This window comes from Cavia porcellus, unplaced genomic scaffold, assembly GCF_034190915.1.
Source record: "Cavia porcellus strain 051 isolate PalLab524CR breed Dunkin Hartley unplaced genomic scaffold, mCavPor4.1 scaffold_30, whole genome shotgun sequence".
Lineage (NCBI taxonomy): Eukaryota > Metazoa > Chordata > Mammalia > Rodentia > Caviidae > Cavia > Cavia porcellus.
In genome coordinates, this window is record NW_026947513.1 from 7,635,123 (window position 1) to 7,646,513 (window position 11,391).

At 50.0% G+C, this 11,391-nt stretch overlaps 1 long non-coding RNA gene across 1 annotated transcript; it reads right to left on the reverse strand.

Annotated features, from left to right (window-relative positions):
* Positions 1-5,964: 5,964 nt before the first annotated feature.
* On the reverse strand, positions 5,965-8,750 carry LOC106027139 (uncharacterized). Its single transcript, XR_002790541.2, has 2 exons — positions 8,180-8,750; positions 5,965-6,054 (listed from the first exon to the last, which is right to left on the reverse strand). It is a non-coding gene; the product is annotated as an uncharacterized LOC106027139 (long non-coding RNA).
* Between the last annotated feature and the right edge of the window lie 2,641 nt (positions 8,751-11,391).

The window sequence follows — 11,391 nt, forward strand, 5'->3', positions numbered from 1 at the left end:
TGTGAGTTCAGAAACCAAGACAGGGAACGTCCAGTGATGCTGAAAACTAAAGTGAGTCTGTCTCCTTCACACTGGACTCCGTCCCCATATTGTTTTACTGTTGTCTTTTTTTTTTTTTTTTTTTTTTTCTTCTTCTTCTTTTTTCCGGTACTGGGGATTGAACTCATGACCGCCTGCTTGCAAGGCAGGTGCTTATGCCTCTGAGCTAAATCCCCAGCCCCTTTACTGTTGTCTTTTTAAGGACAGGGCCTTACCAAGTTACTTGCTTGCATGCTGGGATCAAATTGGTGATCTTCCTGCCTCAGCTTCCCAGAGTGCTTGAATTCCAGGCTACCAAGCCCATTTTTGAAGTAATTCTTCACTTAGCAAAATAAAATGAAATGGCTTTCATTTTTCAGAAACTTTATACTTTCTTCACGGAAGATGAAGATTTCTAATGAACCTCAAGAGTTTTCAGAATTTTTTTTGTTTTGTTTTTTGATATAGGATCTCTTTATGCAGTGCAGGCTGGCCTTGAACTTGAGGGATCCTTCTGCCTCAGCCTCCTTAGTGTTGGGATTATAAGTCTGTGCTACCAAGCCCGGTGCAGCATTACTTGATATATTGTATCATAAACATGTTTATGTTGCCACATGGCTTTCATAAACGCTGTTTAAATGTCTGTTAAAATATTTCTTCTTTTTTTTTTAATAAATGCCTTTTTTTGAGTCAGGGTCTTGCTATGTAGTTTTGGCTTGCCTGAAACTCATTCTGTAGCCCAGATGAGCTCAGACTCATGATACATGCCCTGCCTCAACTTCCCTGGAGTGCTGGGATCATAGGCGTGTACTATCATGCCCAGTTCCTGAATGCTGTTTTTAAAAAGTCACTGCAAAGGGTCTAATTTACCTGTAAAATGTCTTTTTCTTGTTGTTGCTTCTTTTCTTTCTTCCTTCCTTTTTTGTTTTGAGACAGGGCTCACACGGTAGTTCAGGCTGGCCTTGAACTCACTATGTAGCCCAGGCTACAGTGATCCTGCTGCCTCAGCCTCCTAAATGCTGGGATTCTAGATGAGTTTTAGAGTTGTCTTGCCTAGAGCGGGGCATGGTGGTGCACGCCTGTAATCCCAGCACTCTGGGAGTCTGAGGCAGGGCTACTATAGTTGCCCTCAGCCCAGGCAGTTATTTAGTGAGCCTTTGTCTGAAAATAAATAAGAAAAAAGAACTAAAGATATAGCTTCCTGGGAAGGCCCTCTGTTCAATTGCCAGGCTTGCAACACAAAAAAAGAGGTGTCTTCCTCGTTGTATCTTCTCGCCTATGGGGTTGGTGGGAAGGGACGACCCGGGATCCAGGTCTCCGCGGCCCAGTTCCCAGACGGGAGCCAGAGGCACGGGCTAGATGAGCCCACGGGGGGAAGACAGACCCTGTCCAGCAGGCCCGAGGTGAGGGCGAGCAGAACCAGAGGAGAGAGGTTTAAACCAGCGAGAGAGCTAGCCTGCGCAGGTTTAGCTGGGCAGGGCTTCCCACCCTAGGGTGGGAGGGAGCTAACGGACCAGATGAGAGGGCGGAGAGCGGGTGGGGTAGGGGCTGCTGAGCCAGGCTGGGGTATAAAGCCTGCTCTGCCCTCCATGGGCTCAGAGCTTTGTGGCTCCTCTAGACTGACAGCTGGCTGGCTACCTCTGACCCAGGTAAGAGGGCTGCAGTGGTTCTCAGGGGTCTGGGATCCTGCCTGGGTCGTGGGTCGTGGGTCATGGGTCGAGGGTCATGGGTTATGGGTCGTGGTCGGTACTGGGGTCCCCTGTGCAGCAGGGATGGAGAGTGACATCTAGCAAGAGCAGCCAACCCACAGGTCTCGTGTGGTCCAGGATCCCCATGCCCAGGGCTCTGGCTGCCGGTGATCTTAGGGCACTGGGGCCCGCTCTACAGCGCCGTTTCAGGAAAGCTTGGCTCATCAGGCTCCATTCTGGCCTGGACTAGAAGCTAAGTTGCCACTTGGGCGGTGAAACAGTGCAGGCTTGTGCTTCTCATCTGCAAATCCAGGGAAAAGGGCTGAAAGATTTAGGGTTATGGAAATTATGGGAGCAACATTTTGGCTTCCTGCATGGACAGTGTGTCGTGGGTGACTGCAGGGCACGGAGATGGTGACGTCCAGATTAGGGGTGCCGCTGGTAAGGGCCCCATAGCACAAACCCGGGTTCCTTGTGGCCAGCACATTTCTGCAGCCTTGGCGATGAGCTCTCCAGGATGCCAGGGGTTCAAAGGCTCCTTTCCACCTCCGCAGTCAAAGGGAGGGTGCAGGCGGGGCGCTGGGGCCTTGGGAGCCTCTCTAGTTGCTCAGGGGAGAAAGTGAGGCAGCAGCTTGCCCTCCTGCTGTGAGTTAGGGGGGGAAGACAGACCCTGTCAGGCAGTGGGGCCAGCTCAGCCTTAGGGAGGGGAGGTGTTCCCCACAGGCAACTTTCTCTTTTTCTTTTTTGAGATGAATCTCACTAGGTAGCCCAGCTGGCCTTGAGTTTGCTATGCAGCTCAGGCAGCCTTTGGACTCTAACCTTACTGCCTCAGCCTCCCAGAGGACCACCTAGGAGCTTTGTGGGGTGACAATGCCTGCCCTTCCCTCTGGCTGGAGGTTTCAGAAAGAATGAGAAGCATTCGAAAGCTGTAGGTTTACAGGGTTTGGTGCACACGCCTGTAATCCCAGCACTCAGGAGGCTGAGGCAACAGAATGTTGTGAGTTCGAAGCCAGCCTGGCTTACTTAGTGAGACCCTGTTCTTACCGCCCCCCCTCAAAAAAAGCCAGAACAATTGCAAGGGCAACCTGAGTGGACATTACCATCCAGGGAGAAATTAAATTTTATGTAAGAAAGGATAGCAATTCTATTAACATTTCCAGCGGTCATCTCATTTCCCTCTTGGCAATGTCCAAACAACCTTGTCTTTCCTGTTTTTTTTTGGGGGGGGGTGGGGCTCTTTCAGGCTGGCCTTGAACCCTTGGGGGATCTTCTGGCCTCAGCTTCTGAGTGTTGGAACGACAGTCATGCACCACACACCATGCACTCTGCACGGTCTCCTTTTCCTGTTTTATGAGACAGTCTTGCTGTGTGTTTCAGGCTGGCCTTCCTCTCCGTGTAACCCAGGCAGCCTCCCTCATGTCAGTCCTCCTGCCTCAGTCTCCAGAATGCTGAGATGGCAGGCGTTTGACACTGCCTGGCCAGTCTTTTTCTGTTTGTTTGTTTTTGTTTTGGAACTGGTTCTGAGCCAGAACCTTTGCACTGAGCTACAGTCTCAGATTTTTAAAAATAATGTTTTTAAAAATTTTGAGACAGGGCCTTTCATTTGGCCAGGTTTGGCTCAAATTTGAAATCTTCCTGTCTCAGCTTCCCAGCACTGGAATTACAGGTGTGACCACCACACCCTGCTGGTGATTTAAAGCATTTAATTAGCTCAATCTCCCAGTCCGATGAACAACCTGAGAACAGGAAGCCCCTCTGAATCTGGAGTTAAAATGTGACCTTGGCTTCAAGCACAAAAATATTAGCAAAAGCCAGCTTTGCCTCAAGGCTTAGCAGGTAGGGGAGTGAAGCATTTCTCTGGATGAAATATCCCTCTAGAGTCCCACCTAGGCCATGCATCTAGAGGGGATTTTGATCTAGCAGTGTTTGGGCACACCTGAATCCCAGCAGGAGGCTAAGCAGAAGGATCATTGTGATTTCAAGGCCAGCCTGGAGACCCTTCAAACTGAGCACCTCCAATAAGAGGCGCCATCTCAATCGGGAAGATGACCCCGGACTGAGTTCAGGGCCCTCTGCCTTCCTTGGCTCCGTCCCGTTTTGCAGAGTTAACAGAACAGGAAGTTGCACAGGTTCCCAATGCATTGGTGTGAGGGACATGCTGATGTGAGGGTTCCTCCCAACTCCCCCTCACCACCACCCAGTTCCTGGGGCTCCCGGAGACATCTGATGAGATTCACTCTGCCACTGACCATCTGTTTACTCAGCTCGAGCTGCTCGACCTGGATGGCTAGGTCAGCAGAGATTTCCCACTGAGGTACCTGGGAGGTGGATGCCTGATGAACAAGACCCTGGTGGGGTCTAAGGGTCTGCAGAGTACAGAAAAGCTACAGCTACGTAACAGTGTGAGGGGTGGTGAGCTTGAAAGAGAATGAAGGGCTGGGCACCTCCCAAGTGGACAGGGCCACCCTCCTCTAGGAGGTGACATTAGAACAGAGACTAGAGCCCAGCCTTAGAAGCATTGAGTGCAAATCCCTGTCCACCCAGGAGAGACCAACGAGAGGCCAGCCCCAGGGCAAGCGCTTGCCGGCTGAGGCTGAGGCTGAGACCTCGGAGGCTGGTGTGGCAAGTGGAGAAATCGGAAGGCATCAGCTGTGCTGTAAGTGCGACGGGAAATCTCAGGATTTGGCCTTTGTGTGAATTCCACCTCTGCCTGTCCCTTAGCTCTGTGTTGGACAATAGAGCAGAGAGGACAGAGTGGGCACTTATGACCCTAGAAATAGTCCTTAGCTTCTAGACTTGCAGAGTTCACAGAACAGGAAGGAGGGGGTGGGGCCAAGCCCGCAGGCCAAGAGAAGTCTCTGCCTCCAGGCCCGCTGCAGGTGGAGCCACTGCGAGGGTTTTTGGATGCCCGGTTGTGGAGTCCAAGGCTGGGGGTGAGATTGAGCCTCTAAGAGCTTTTGGTTCGGGCTACTGGGTGATTTGTTGTAAGCTGGGGGAAGCTTGGAGTCAGCTGAGGGTAGAGTTCAGGCATGACCAGTTTGCAAGCTGGGGACCGTGCATCAGAGCTCAGTTCAGGCTAAGTGAGAAGGGGCCACTGTGGGAAGCACTTGGGCATTAAAGATGAGGCAGTAGGCTCCACAGAAGCGTCCTGATTCCCTCTGTCAGGAAACAGATCTGGGCAGAGGCAAGGGGAATGAAGTGGTGGAGAATTTCAGTGGTGGAATTTCACATAGGGTGAATGGCCATCATTTTGTGAGATGTTTTATTTCAGCTGGGTTTATTGGTCCAAGCTGAGCTTACTGGGAGTCAAGGTCCAAGCCAGGACATGGGTGCATCCAGAGAGAGGCAGGCGAGGGCCCTGAAAGGTCAGGGAGGGACCACGGCCTCATACTGCCATGCTGGGTGTAGTATCACGGAAGTCAGTGGTGACATGAATCTTAAGAGCCCTATGCAGGAGTTACACCAGGTGTGAGCCCCACTAGGAAGGGTTGGGTGGGAACTGGGATGAAGGGAAGAAGAGAGGGAACGGGAAGACTTTCCAGGAGTTCTGCTGCCAAGAGACAGTGAGGGGCCTGAGCCCTAGGACGCTGCCCGAGTAGGTGCTGGGAGGAGGCCTGGTGGGTTGGAGAAGAGCCAGGAAGCCACGTGTCAGTGGAGAAGGTTCCATGGCAGAGAGCCCTAGGAGGGAGAGGGGACATGTGGGGAAACATGAGGGGACAGTTGAGTGTGTCCATCTGGTAGGAGCCTGGAGCATTCAGCCTGCAGCAGGGCAGCACAGCAAGGGCGAAAGCTCAGGAGGAGGCTTGAGGTGCAAGGCCAGAGAGGTGGACCCAGGCCCGAAAGGTGGGACACCGTCACACCTGCTGTGTGCCAGGGGTTATGGTGTGTGTGTATTCATTCCTTAATTTACTGGTAACTTGCAAACGCTGAAGAATTCTGTACCCAGGCCTGGTGGCTGTGACTCAGGGATAAGTGCTCCTGCTCTCTTGGGGCTATTGATAACCAGTGCTGTGACTGGTCCCCCACCTGCCACACGGGGTGCTTTCCTCGTGGCGCTGCCAGCCCCCCAGTCTCACCATGTGTGCTTGTCTCCCTAGACTGTAGCTAGAGTAACAGTGGTGATCCTGTGGCATGCAGGCCACAGTGGGGTCCTGTCACTGACAGCTCTGCAAGGTTCTCCATGCGTCTGTGTTTCTTACTCGGCAGCAGCATAGCATATGAATGAATATTGCCGGCAGTCCATAAATCGCACCACACCTATTTCTAAGCTTTCTTGGTTAATTTCAAATGACATAATCAGATTTGAACACTCAATGCTAACTTCAGAGGTGGTTGAACGGATTTCCTCCTGTTAAGAAATGAGAGAGAAAGAAATGAGGTGAAACTACCCCAAATCTAAAGACTCTAAGGTAGAAAATAAAATAAAATAAAATCCAGGATCAGCATTAACTTCTTTAAAAAATATTTACTTAGAATTATAAAAGGAAGTCATAGTCTTGGTAAATACACAAGGAAAGTGTTGCGCGTATAGTTGGCTTTTACCTGATAGGCACTTGGGTGTTTAATTGTCTTGTTTCCTTCCTCTAGTTGGGTAGCAGAAAACAAAGGGTTAACCTTGGCCTAACTCCAGCATGTGTAGATATGCATTTTATGTTAGGTTGAACCTTGTGAATTTGGCTCTGTTCAGCTCCTAAACACTTCTACTAGTGTGCATCTGGGGTGCATAGTAATTGCATTCATCATGGGGAGCGATGCAGGGACGTGGCATTGTTTCTAACGTCCCCTTCTCCCCTCCCCTTCCTCCTCTTTTGGTCCCCCTCTCATTTTCAAAGTGTCTATCTAAAAGCAGCAGCTTCCTATGCTTAAGAATAAGTAGCCCCTGCCTCTCCCGCCTCTGCCCTCCGATGCTCCGCTTCACTCTCTGCAGTTTAGGCTGGCCCAGCCTTTCTCTTATTGTTTAATCAGTTGTGCTTTATCTGCTTGTTTGTTTTTGAGGCTGAGTCTCAGCGTGTAGTTAAGGCTGGCCTTGAACTCTATGTAGCCCAGGCTGGCCTCAAGCTTGTGGCAGTCCTCCTGCCTCAGCCTCCTGAGTGTTTGGATTACAGACATGCACCACATTACTTCTTGTATCTATTTGTAAAGTGCCATAAATCCATTTTGGAGCATCCTATGATAGGAAATGCAGTCTCCCATTTCCGATTTCTGGAAGTCATCATGAAGAACACTTTTGCACATTGTTTTCTGGTATTCTTTTCTGCCTCTTTATAAACGTATGTAAGCAGGGTGCTGTCAGAGCTGTCCTCTGTCCCTTGTGCATTTCTGCATGTAATCCTGGTTCTGCAAAGTCTTCTCCCTCACGCTTTTGTAATGCCTTATTTGATATTTCTTGAATTCTGGCCACATCTAAGGCACTCCCTGCCCACGGCCTGACCAATCACTGCTGAGATTTACGATTGGTGCCCCAGGGCTCCACACAAGCCCCTGAAGTTCCAGGGTCTTGCCCGGTGTCAGGCCTCTATGGCATGATCCACCCTGCCCCTTTCTCTCTCAGCATTGTGGCCAGGAAGAGGAAAGCACGTCGCCCTTGCTCTCGGTGAAGGAAGCTTTTCCCCCCAGCCCCGGCCTGCACAGCAGTGCCCAATGGGCAGTGTGCACTGGCCCTTTGTGCTGGCTTCAGTAGCCAGCAGATTCTTTGTGCTGGAGTAAAAAAGGACAGCGCAAGGCCCAGGCTTTTCTCATCACATCGATTTCCTGGGTTTCCACACCTGGTGACCCAGGTCGGGCACGGAGCTGGCTCAGGAGAGAAAAGAGGTCCTGGCTCCTAGGTGCTTTCCTTTGGGTCATAACGGTCTCTCAGGAGGAGCAGAGTCACTCTGCCCTGTGGACATGCTGCCACTTCTACTTTTTAAGGGACCTCAGACCTGTGAGTGACTTGGGAGACTTAGAGTCCAGGCGAGCCCCTACCTGCTGGCAGGCCTGGCACCTGCCTAGAATTTTTTTTTAATGTAGTAAATTTCCCATAAAATCCCGGACATCTCCCTTCTCCAGAAAAGTCCAAAAATCTGGGAGCTTCTGACCATGTGCTATCATGCAATATTTTCAGGTGGCCAGTGGCTGGTCAGATGGGCAAAGTCCCCGCACCTCACCAATGCAGAATACTAAATTTTACCCTGTTATCCTTTTTCTTTTGGGACAGAGACTCAACTGTGTAGTTCAGGCTGGCCTTAAGCTCACTTTTTAACCCAGGCTGGTCTCAAATTTGCAATGATCTTTCTGCCTCAGCCTCTGAGTGCTGGGATTACAGGCGTGCACCCCAAACCTGGCATCAGTTATCCTTACACCTGGCATCTGTCATCTAATCTTTGTGAGTTTCTCTAATCTCTAGCTTTTCATTATTAATGGTTCTCCATGGTTCGAGGTTAACTTGATGAAAAGATTTCTGCAATAGAAAAAACCCACATTGTGAAGCCTACCGTGCTATCTGCATCCTATTGCTCTGGTCCAAGGTCAAGGTGATGGCCTTGACCATCTGGTGCTGACCTTCATGCTGGCAGGTGATATGGGATGTCACACGGATCCTAAGAAGAGACAGGAAGTGCAAGGAAGGACAAGCCACACTGGCTTTTATTGCAGACCTCTAGAAGTAACCCATTAACCATTAATCCACTAATTGCATGATGAATTAATTCACTGGAGAGGGCAGAGTTACCTCTCATGGTCCCACCTCATCCCACTGCTTGAGATCTTGTGGGGATTAAGTTTCAATCCTTGATTCTGAGGCAATGACCCATATTCAGACAGAAGCAGCCTTGTACTAGATCTTAAATGTGAAGAGGTTGTGCAGTTTGGAGTTGCATATGCACTGAAATAGTTCCCAGGTATTCGTCACTGTAAGCATGGCCTTTGTTAACATCTAACTACAGATCTCTCTAAGGGAGAGTCATGGGAAGAAGACTATTTTTAACCATTGCTCACAGGCTGGCACTGTCTTGGATCACACACACAGACACACACACACACACACATACACACACACACACCACACACACACCACACACACACACACACACACACACACACCCCGAGTGTTCCGCCCTTTGTATTTTTCATAGCCGCATCCATATTGGGTTATCTACCTTTTCTGGGGTGCTCAAGGCTGTTGAGGTTTCTCAGTGCAGGCAGGGCGGACCCAGACTCAAAGGGGAGCAGGAGAGAGTCAGGGGTTCAGCCTGTGACCAAAAGCTGTGTTACAGAACTTTTTTTGGTACTGGGGATCAAACTTACAACCTCATGCTTGCCAGGCAGGTGCTTAAGCCGCAGAGCTAAATCCCCGGCCCTCCCATTGAACTTCTTATTTGACCTTTTGAGTTGATTTGTCATCCTGGGTTTGAAGTGACCCAAAGGCAGGGAGTCTAACTTTAAATCACCTTCAAGTTCAGGTTGAGATAAGTATCCAGGGAGTACTTTGGACCCCAAATCCTAATTATTCAACTCAAGCAGGCCATGTCTTTGGAGGTCTGTGGGAAAAAAGGTCACATAGTAATCAATGAGAGATAAAGACAGTGCCATAGTGTGGAGGCAGAGAGAGCACCAGGAAGCTAGCCCTGTAGGTACCGAGGAAGGCTGGGCTGAGAGTGCAGGAAGAGAACAGCCTGGGCAAAGGCCCTGGGGTCCATGTGAATGAAGGAAGCTGAGAAACAGAATGGCAAATGAAATCATTTTTCTGTTCTGACCCTGCCTTCTGGCCACCACCAGGCTATGAAGCCTGGAGTTGTCCTCTGTCCATGCAGACTGTAGGGCAGTCATAAAGGTTAGTGGGGCACAAGCAGTTAAGTTTCATCGGCTTCATAGGGATGGCCATGTATTTCAGGTGGTCTGGGCCAGCGTTCCTCTAGAGGGTACCGTGATTCAAGCTCCAGGGCACCAGCTGTCTTGCTCCTAACGTGTGGCAGGTCCTTGAAAATGAGGAGTTGCTATTACAGCCTAGTCCAGTCCTAGGTAGTAAAGAAAGTTTCTGGTTAGCAGCAAAAGCAGCTGCGATTAAGTCTTGGCCGTCAGAGCTATGGCGTGGAATTAGGCTTCTCACAGGGTCGTGGACTCTTAACTTGCCACACAGCTTTAGTGACTTCTAGCTGAATGAGTAGAGGAGCCGTTTTCATACAAACAATGAGAATCAGCAAGATGTAAGATGTCTGCCGGACCATGCAGATCAAGCCGGGAAATTAGCACTCTGGATAGTGGTGGTTTAAGTGTCTAGAAAGTGTCACTGCTAACACCACGCAACAAGAAGCAGAAAAACTGCTCCTGAAAGTAACCCACACATGAAAAACTGAAGCCCAGCCCAGCCTGGGGATAAATAGGAAAACAGTTCTGAGATACGGGGAGTTACGGGAGCGTCATGAGGTTTGTACAATGATTAAAGATTCATAAGAGGTTGTTAAATTCAGTTTGCTCCCAGCAGGAAAATGTGTGTCTTCTGTTTTGTTTGACTTTTGAGATGATGCCTCCCTGTTTCTCCTAGGCTGGCCCCCAACTCCTGGGTTTAAGTGGTCCTCCCGCCTCAGCCTCCCAAGTGCTGGGATTACAGGCAGGTGCCACTCTGCCCTACCAAATGAGTCAATTTGTGAGAAGCATTTATAACAGTGTCTGGCACAGAGCAGCAGTATGTCTTTATTTCAAAAGCATAAAGAGCTGGACACGGTGGCAGCCTCCTAATGCTAACTACTTTAGAGGCTGAGGCAGGAGGACCCCAAGTTTGAGATCAGCATGGGTAATTTAGTGGGATTCTGCCTCAAAGCAGGAAGGCAAAGGATTGGGGGTGTAGCTCAGGGGTACAGCACATACTTGGCCTAGCACGATGGTGTCATTTGTGGCAGTGATTCCGTCCTCTCTCCTTCTGGGGTCATCCCGTAGTTTTTCCAGAATTTGCCACTCAGGCTCAGGTTCCTGAATGCCAGGAGGTAGCTTTGGGTGGTTTGGAAATGTCGCCTGCACATCCCTGAGCAGTAAGTTCTCGTGCTTCTGTGACTTAACAACTTAACGTCAGTTTGTGCGGCGTCTCCATTTAGACCCGGTGGCCCCTGTTCATTGCTGTGTACCTTCTGGGCACCTTTGTGTGAAAAGGGCGACTTCACGGTGGCGTTTCAGGCTTGTGTTTGCTCACCGCTATCACATTCCACCAGGACGGGGGCACGGGCACTGCCTGAAGCCGCGACGCTCCCGCACTGTCTCGGTGAACGTGCGCACGTATTTCTGTTGAGTCCTGCCCAGCAGTAGATGTTGGTGCTGCCCCTCCTCTGCTTTACCTTGCTTTCCCCTTTTTCTTTGCTTTTCTGGGGACAGGGTCGCCTTGAACCCACTGTGGTCCAGATTGGCATCACACTCTCAGTGACCCTCCTGCCTCAGCCTCCAGAGTGCTGAGATTACAGATGTGCACCACCACCCCTGGCCAATTATTTTTTTATTAGTACATGTTTGATATATATAATGATCAGTCATCACGGGGACTTTGTACCTGTACAGTTATCTTTTCCATCTCATTCCCCCTCCCTCTCTTCAGCTCTTCTTCCTCTCTATTTACAAAAGTTCTGTCCCCCCCCCATTAATTCTCTTAAAATCCCCTCCCGCCTTCTCTCTCCCTTCCCGTGTCCCCTTTCCATTTGAACCTGTTCTTCCTGCTTCCTGA